The sequence below is a fragment of the Ictalurus punctatus genome, chromosome 3, assembly GCF_001660625.3.
Source record: "Ictalurus punctatus breed USDA103 chromosome 3, Coco_2.0, whole genome shotgun sequence".
Classification (NCBI taxonomy): domain Eukaryota; kingdom Metazoa; phylum Chordata; class Actinopteri; order Siluriformes; family Ictaluridae; genus Ictalurus; species Ictalurus punctatus.
In genome coordinates this window covers 9,342,327-9,351,353 of record NC_030418.2, presented here as the reverse complement: position 1 = coordinate 9,351,353, position 9,027 = coordinate 9,342,327, and positions in this window count along the sequence as shown.

Here is a 9,027-nt window from a genome sequence, read left to right as displayed (position 1 = left end):
CCATAGCAATGATTGGGCCCTGAAGTCCTAGGAGACTTGACACCATATTGTAAAAAAAATGCTGTTTGAAACTGCTCCCTATCTCCTATATAGGGTGTCGGCCATTGTGTAGTGGTGTCCAAATTCTGAGTGAACAACTTCATTCCCTACATTCGTTCACTCGTTTATACCCATGGTGCACTCTGATTTCGAGTGTACATCCGATGTACACTCACCAATGCACTGATTATTTCCCATAATCCAACGCGAGACTGCGATAAAACGCAAAAGAACAATAAACATGGCGGACGGGAACATTGGAGGTGGCAATTTTTACCAACGTAAGTGTAACTTTTTATTACTCAAACCACATCTGTATAAAGATTTTGAAGTAAAATTATTATTGATTAATTGGCACCATATTTATTTTCAGCCACTTAGTTTGCAATTTAACTTAACTTTTAAATGACCCATCTATACACATCAAATGATAATTTTGGAGGATTGTTCACAATTTTTAGTTAACACATTCACATACATATTAGAAAATAATGCATTGATGACTTTTTAATTAAGTTAAAGACAGATGGGGAAATATATATAGCTGCATTTGTTTCTTTCATGAGTTGGAAGGATCTAGTCATCAGTTATTTAGTTAACAGCTGGATGTATTTTGTCTAATGTCTTCTTACCGATAGGTGGCATCTTTGAACTAACAAAGCAGGCCTTAAAGCTGTTATTTCTTTCTTAAATCAGCCTTTTTCTTCTCCTCAGGAAAAAGAAGTTTTGCCTAAATATGCTGATGCTGATGATCAGGGCCGATTATATATTGTCAATCAAAAGAGGGCGAGAAGACCCACCAAATTTGTGCTGTGTGTAGAGATGATGTCTCTTGTGTGGAATGATGACAACACTGCAGTTTGTAAGCTCTGTAGGCTCTGCACTGCTAAAGTTTTACACCTGATGCTGCAGCAGTGAAGCAGGAGTTTTGGCGTCAAGTCAAAAAAAAAATTTTTGCCGCGTTGCTCGCGCTGAATTAAAGTGCCAGTACACCGTTGTAAGATTTAAATGAAGGTCAAATGGGCCATTAGTTTGTCTTAAAATGTTTCTTATGAATAGTTTATACAAACATATAAACATGTCAGAGCAATAATCAATAAAATTTTAACACCTAAAATTAAGGTACTGTGAATGGAATCTTGATTTGAAAAAGTTAAGAGAGGTTTCTGACATTTCTTGGTCCAAAAAAAATAATAATAAAAATCTGCCAGCACAAGACACAATATACTTACAATATATTAAAAACACTGATAAATGCTGATAACAATACTGTTTGTAATATAAAAAAAAAACAACTTTCTCCATAAAACAATGATGTCATCAAGTATATAAACGGTCAAAAATTCATACAATTTGTACATTCCTAAAAATATAAACCATTATAAAGATCATATAATCAGTTCATTATTATATTAATTAAATATAAAACCATTGATAGCACTTGTTAAGAATGAATTGATACGTTGGTCTGCTTTCCCTGTATCTTTTTTTAGGAAGCTTAAACTTATGATTACTGTACCTAGAATTTTATACCTTCTTTCTATGTCCTTTCTCCAGTTGTCTTCAAAAGATCTTAAAGTAAGAAATGAATTTATATCCAGATTTACATGAGCAGGCAGGAAGCCTAAGATTAAGTTGCATGTTTTACAGCAAACAACAGGTAAGGGTGGATGGGCATTGCCTAATTTAAAATTTTATGACTGGGCTCTACAAGCGAGAATAATTATGGGCTGGATTCAAAAAACCTCCAGATGCTTTTTGAGTTGAAAAGAATGGATTTATGCAGAACCCCTGAATTAGTTTTGGTTTTTTTTTTTTAGCACTTTTTTTTGAAGTGCAAAGATTCCCTTGGTAGCCTTTTTCAGTGTCTGTGGGAATGTAATAAGAACACTTTTGGCTTTCAATCTGCAAGGTCCTCTCAGATAATTGTAAAGCAACAATTCAAGCCTCTCCCTCCATGTGTTTACTTGGGATTTTGCCTCATCCCCTTGTGGAACATAAAGACATTGTTCATCCTTTGCTGTTGGCAAGGAAGGCCATTATGAACAAAGGTTGGAGACAGCCCTCCATTATATAGGGATTGGCTAGCCATGATAAATGATCTTATATCTTTAGAAAAAACTTAGATTCTATCTTATGGGCAAACTCATGTCATTTAATAAAATGTGGAAAGAACCATTGAAGTCTCTTGGGATAAGATTCCAGCACATACATATAATGGGACAATTGTAGTATAGTATTTATTTGGTTATATATACACATATATGTTGATATATATTGGATATTTGATTGTTTCTTATTGTTTTCCTCCATTGTGCTACAATGAACATAGTTCATATGTATCTCTCTCTTTTTTTTTATATATATCATTATTACTATTGTTATTGTTGTTTCGTTTATGGCTTGTGTGGAACACACTGGTTGTTTTTGATTGATGTGGACATTGTTAAAATTTCAATAATAAAATTTATATATATATATATATATATAAAACTACAAGTCATGGAACACTAAAATTGGTCACTTGGTGCAGAATTCCTACTGCTACTGAGGAAAGTACAGGGACCAGCATCGGCCTGATGGTGGCGCTATGGTGCGAAAGTTTGTTTTGTCCTGTATCTCAAGAACACTAAAGAACACACAGAATTCTTTTTCCAGACCAAACTGTAGGTCCTACAGGCATGAAACTTAGTCAATGCATAGTACTTCCTCCTGTTACTTAGGCAAGAGAGATGAGCCCCATCGGCATAATGGTAGCACTATATTGAATTAATGTTATAGCACTTTATTTTTTGGCTCATATCACGAATACTGCAAGTCCTACAGTGAATATTTTTGGTACTCATTTCTTGGGTTCACTCAAACAAAAAGCATAATTAGCTGTACCTTACTTAGATTTTTAGCTAATTTGCATAGTATGCAAAACATACTTTTGAGAACTTGTCGCAGGATATTTCCTTCACAATTTCGGTGTCGAACAATTCAACAAAGTGTGATACTCAATAATTCTAAAAACATGTTATATGGGGGGTGGATAGCCATGTAAAACTTTGCATAAAATTCTTTTCATAATCCCAGTCAGCATGGATCCTATACATGTGTATTTGTGTCATTATTTGTGGCACTCCTAAAATAAAATAGTTATATAAGAAAACACAGTTCATCTTAAAAGATTTGAATAGAGGTCAGGATTAGATTCTAAATACAGTGCATCCGGAAAGTATTCACAGCGCTTCACTTTTTCCACATTTTGTTATGTTACAGCCTTATTCCAAAATGGATTAAATTCATTATTTTCCTCAAAATTCTACAAACAATAACCCATAATGACATCATGAAAGTTTGTTTGAAATCTTTGCAAATTTATTTAAAATAAAGAACAAAAAAAGCAAATGTACATAAGTATTCACAGCCTTTGCTCAATACTTTGTTGAAGCACCTTTGGTACTAATTACAGCCTCAAGTCTTTTTGAGTATGATGCTACAAGCGTGGAACACCTATTTTTGAGCAGTTTCTCCAATTCTTCTTTGCAGGACCTCTCAAGCTCCATCAGGTTGGATGGGGAGCGTCGGTGCACAGCCATTTTCAGATCTCTCCAGTGATGTTCAATCAGGTTCAAGTCTGGGCTCTGGCTGGCCACTCAAAGACATTCACAGAGTTGTCCTTTAGCCACTCCTTTGTTATTTTGGCTGTGTGCTTAGGGTGTTGTTCTGTTGGAAGATGAACCTTCACCCCAGTCTGAGGTCCAGAGTGCTCTGGAGCAGGTTTTCATCAAGGATGTCTCTGTACATTGCTGCATTCATCTTTCCCTCGATCCTGACTAGTCTCCCAGTTCCTGCCGCTAAAAGACATCCCTGCAGCATGATGCTACCACCACCATGCTTCACTGTAGCGATGGTATTGGCCAGGTGTTGACTGGTGCCTGGTTTCCTCCAGACATGACGCTTGCCATTCAGGCCAAAGAGTTCAATCTTTGTTTCATCATGGTCTGAGAGTCCTTCAGGTGCCTTTTGGCAAACTCCAGGCAGGCTGTCATGTGCCTTTTACTGAGGAGTGGCTTCCGTCTGGCCACTCTACCATTCAGGCCTGATTGGTGGAGTGCTGCAGAGATGGTTGTTCTTCTGGAAGGTTCTCCTCTTTCCACAGAGACACCCCTGAGCTCTGTCAGAGTGACCATTGGGTTTTTGGTCACTTCCCTGACTAAGGCCCTTCTCCCCCGATCGCCCAGTTTCACCGGGCGGCCAGCTCTAGGAAGAGTCCTGCTGGTTCCAAACTTCTTCCATTTATGGATGATGGAGGCCACTGTGCTCATTGGGACCTTCAATGCTGCAGAAATGTTTCTGTACCCTTCCCCAGATCTGTGCCTTGATACAATCCTGTCTCAGAGGTCTCCAGACAATTCCTTGGACTTCATGGCTTGGTTTGTGCTCGGACATGCATTGTTAACTGTGGGACCTTATATAGACAGGTGTGTGCCTTTCCAAATCATGTCCAATCAACTGAATTTACCACAGGTGGACTCCAATCAAGTTGTAGAAACATCTCAAGGATGATCAGTGGAAACAGGATGCACCTGAACTCAATTTTGAGTGTCATGGCAAAGACTCTGAATATTTATGTACATGTGCTTTTTTGTTTTTTATTTTTAATAAATTTGCAAAGATTTCAAATAAACTTCTTTCATGTTGTCATTATGGGGTATTGTTTGTAGAATTTTGAGGAATATAATTAGTTTAATCCATTTTGGAATAAGGCTGTAACATAACAAAATGTGGGAAAAGGGAAACGCTGTGAATACTTTCCGGATGCACTGTAAATGTTTCTCAGGGCGTAAATCCAATCAAGCTAAAATCTGTTGTACTGCAAAATTGTGTAAAAATATGTCAAAGGATCTTTACTATTGACTAGGTTACTTCAAAAACATAGCGGTCATCAGCCAATCACATTGCAACACACTCTTCAAAGTTTTAGTATTAAGCTAATGTAAGGTAAAATTTTAATAGTATGTTAATTTATGGTTGCTTTAGTGTTCTATTCAAGTTAGTAAGAACTGGCTACCTGTGGTGCAGTCTGCACACAGTGCTTAGCCCCCACAAATTGCATCTATATTTATCTTTGCTTTTCCCAAAACTAAACGAGGAGCCTAAACCACAAATTGCATCAACACACAACTTCATGTAGTATGTCAACCACTACTCGGCAGAATAAAATGACCAAATTGCACCTCTTGGTGGTACCACAGCGCATGTGCTTATATTTCTGCATATTTCGAGAACCGTGGGACATAGAGTCAAATGTCTTTTTTCCCCCCTTCTTATTCCTTGGCTAAACCCACTGATGTAGACACCCCTCCCCTCACAATTTCTTCACAAATTTGGTGTCCTTTGGTGTAACTCATGAGTGGCTATGTCCATGTGCATGAAACATGTACAAGAAAAGATCCTGAGGTCATTTCCAAAGTTTGTTGTCTTGAAACTTGAATGATAGCTTCAGCTGGGGACCCTCTCTTATCTGACACAATCTCAATCAAATTGGCCACTGGAGGGTGCTAGGCATGTTTGTGAACTCAAAAACAAGCATCTCTCTTTGCACACACTCCAAAAAAAACATTTTGGACCCTTTAGGTCTGCCCATTTAAAGTTTGTGATAATTTGCATGATGTGCTAAACCTACTTTTGGGAACCAGTCCTAGGATTTTTTACCTATCTACACAATTGTGAAATCAAACCACTCAGCAGAGTGTGAAACTCAATAATTATCAACAATGTGGTCACCATACATTATTAAATTCTATGGAGGCAGAGCTGGATTACTCAAATAGCTGTAATTCATTACTGCTGACATGCATTTGAATAAATTTGAAAGACATTTTCAGTACAACGATCTGAAAACATCTACAAAAGACGGGGTTGTGGTCACTGAGTGTGGGCAGTTTGTCCTAATACCTGTTTCTCAGGAACAGAAAGTCCTTGAGCTGAAATTTGTTATGCTGCATCAAACTGCTAATCTGTAACTGGATTTTTAATAATTAGTGAATTACTTCATAAACATGGCCTCCTTCAGCCAGTAAGATTTCAGCAGGCATTTCACACAGCTACCATCATCATAAAACTTGATAAGTATGCTCAAGTATTGTCTCTTTATTGTTCTATGTATCTTGAAAGAACTGGGCACTGTTTGAATGGAGTGCTTCGAACCAGCAGGTTGATGCTTGTGGCTATATTAATTTTTCTCAGAATAAAACAAATCATAAACTATAAAGCATATCGACATGAAACCTGAAAGGTAGATGCAGTGAGACAACTACTCAGAAAAAAATAAATGACAAAGTACCAAAATATACACATTAAAATTTCTCATGTACATTAATGGTAATGCATTTTAAAAAGACCCCATCACAAATAGAATGCCATGTTTCATCATCAGATTTCTGTTGTGGATCCTGTTTCTGGGTCGTCTTCAGTGAGTCAAAACAATTCAAATATTGAATTGGATTTAGACCTCATCATAGCACAGAGACAGCGTTAGTTAAAGTAGTAAATGACCACCTACTGGCCTCTGATCAGGGTTGTGTCTCGCTGCTTGTGTTACTCGACCTTAGTGCAGCTTTTGATACTATAGATCACACTATTCTCCTTGATAGATTAGAAAATGTTGTTGGTATTAAGGGAACAGTCCTCTCCTGGCTCAGGTCTTATCTGACCGATCGTTACCAGTTCGTAGATGTAAATGCCGATTTCTCCATGCGTACTGAAGTTAGGAGCTCAAATCTTCTCTAATTCCAGACTGCAGGAACTACGGCTGCTCCTAAGGCCATACAGACTTCATATAAATCCATAATGAACTTTTTCACATTATCTGTTGTTACCCAGATGAGGATGGGTTCCCTTCTGAGTCGGGTTCCTCTCAAGGTTTCTTCCTCTTAAAACATCTTAGGGAGTTTTTCCTTGCCACCGTCGCCACTCAGTGGCTTGCTCAGTTGGGATAAATTCGCACCTTTAATATCTGTATACCATGTTGATATTTCTGTAAAGCTGCTTTGAGACAATGTCTATTGTAAAAAGCGCTATACAAATAAAATTGAATTGAATTGAACCCCCTCCCTTCGGAGACTGGGCCGCAGGGCAGTATTCCAGCATGATAACAACCCCAAACACACCTCCAAGGTGACCACTGCCTTGCTAAAGAAGCTGAGGGTGAAGATAACCCTATTGAGCATCTGTGGGGCATCCTCAAATGGAAGGTGGAGGAGCACAAGGTCTCCAACATCCACCAGCACCATGATCTCGTCATGGAGGAGTGGAAGAGGACTGTACTACTTTACATTGTAGCAAAGTGTAATTTTTTCAGTGCTGTCACATGAAAAGATATAATCAAATATTTACAAAAATGTGAGGGGTGTACTCACTTTTGAGAGTTACTGTGTATTAGTTGATATAAGTATTTATGTATTACTTTTTATAGATACATAAAAAAACATGGAATTAAACTACAGTCCTAAATGAATAATATATATTCTGGTGTGCATCTGTGTGCATTGGGTTCTTTTCAGTCTTATATAATTGGACAAACTGTTGTGTAAAGTTTTAGTCTCAGTTTGTGGATTTTATTTTAAATAAACGAAAAACTGAAAGCTTGCCCCCCGCCGATTAATTGTAAAAATAATCGGCCAACTGATCGATTATGAAAATAATTGTTAGTTGCAGCCCTTTATATACACACACACACACACACACACACACACACACACACACACACACACACACACACACACACACACACACACACACGGGGTGTCTCCACTCCCCTCTAAACACCTTCCTCAAGCTCAAGTCCTCTACCAAAGGCCTGGGAGCTTGAGGGTTTTGCACAGTATTTTAGCTGTTCCTAGGACTGCACTGTTCTGGACAGAGACTTCAGATGTTGTACCCAGAATCTGCTGTAGTCACTCTCCCAGTCTGAGGGTCACAGCTCTTAATGCCCCTATTACCACTGGGACCACCTTGGACTTCACACTGCACATCTGTTCCAGTTGTTCCTTTAGCCCCTGGTACTTCTCGATATTCTCATGCTTTTTCTTCCTGATGTTACTGTCAGCTGGGATTGCCACATACATCACAACTGCTGTTTTCTGCTCCTGTACTTGGGCACTTCCAATCCATATTGGGCACAGATGTTTCTATACTATTCCAGCCACTTGGTTATGCCTCTCAGTGTATGCTGTCCGAGTTTGCATCTTACACCCTGCTACTGTATGTTGTAATGTTTCAGAGGAGTCTTTGTACAGTCAGCACCATGGGTCTTTTCGACTGTGATTAGACCCCTGCCTCTATGGAATTGCTGCTTAGGACCTGTTCTTGTGCTGCCATAATAAGAGCCTCTGTGATAATTAATTAACACTTAACATCTGGTTGCATATCCCTTGCTTGCAATAACTGCATCAAGCCAGGAACCTACTGATATCATGAAACTGCTGCATTCTGATGCTTCTACTTTTTCCCGCAATGAAGTCCTTTGTTGTTTTTGCAATGTGTTTGGGTCATTGTCTTGCTGCTAACATCAATAAACATTAGTTAACTTATTCCAGAAGCAGCCATGCAAGCCCAAGTCATGACACTACCTCCACCGTGCTTGACTGATGAGCTTGTATGTTTTGGATCATGTGCAAATACTTACTTTCTCCACACGTTAGCCTTTCAATCACTTTTGGTTAATCTTGGTTCAAGAACGTTTGTGGCTCATCTCTGTATTTCTTTGCAAATTCCAATCTGGGCTTCGGATTCTTACTGCTGATGAGTGGTTTGCATCTTGTGTTATGGCCTCTATATTCCTGCTCTTGAAATCTTCTTCAAATGGTGGATTGTGATACAGTCACCCCTGCCTTGTGGTGGTTGCTGTTGAGGCTGCTGACTGTTGTTTTGGGGTTTTTCTTCACAGCTCTCACAATGTTTGATGTCTTTGTTAGCACACCAGTGGTTCCTTTCTTT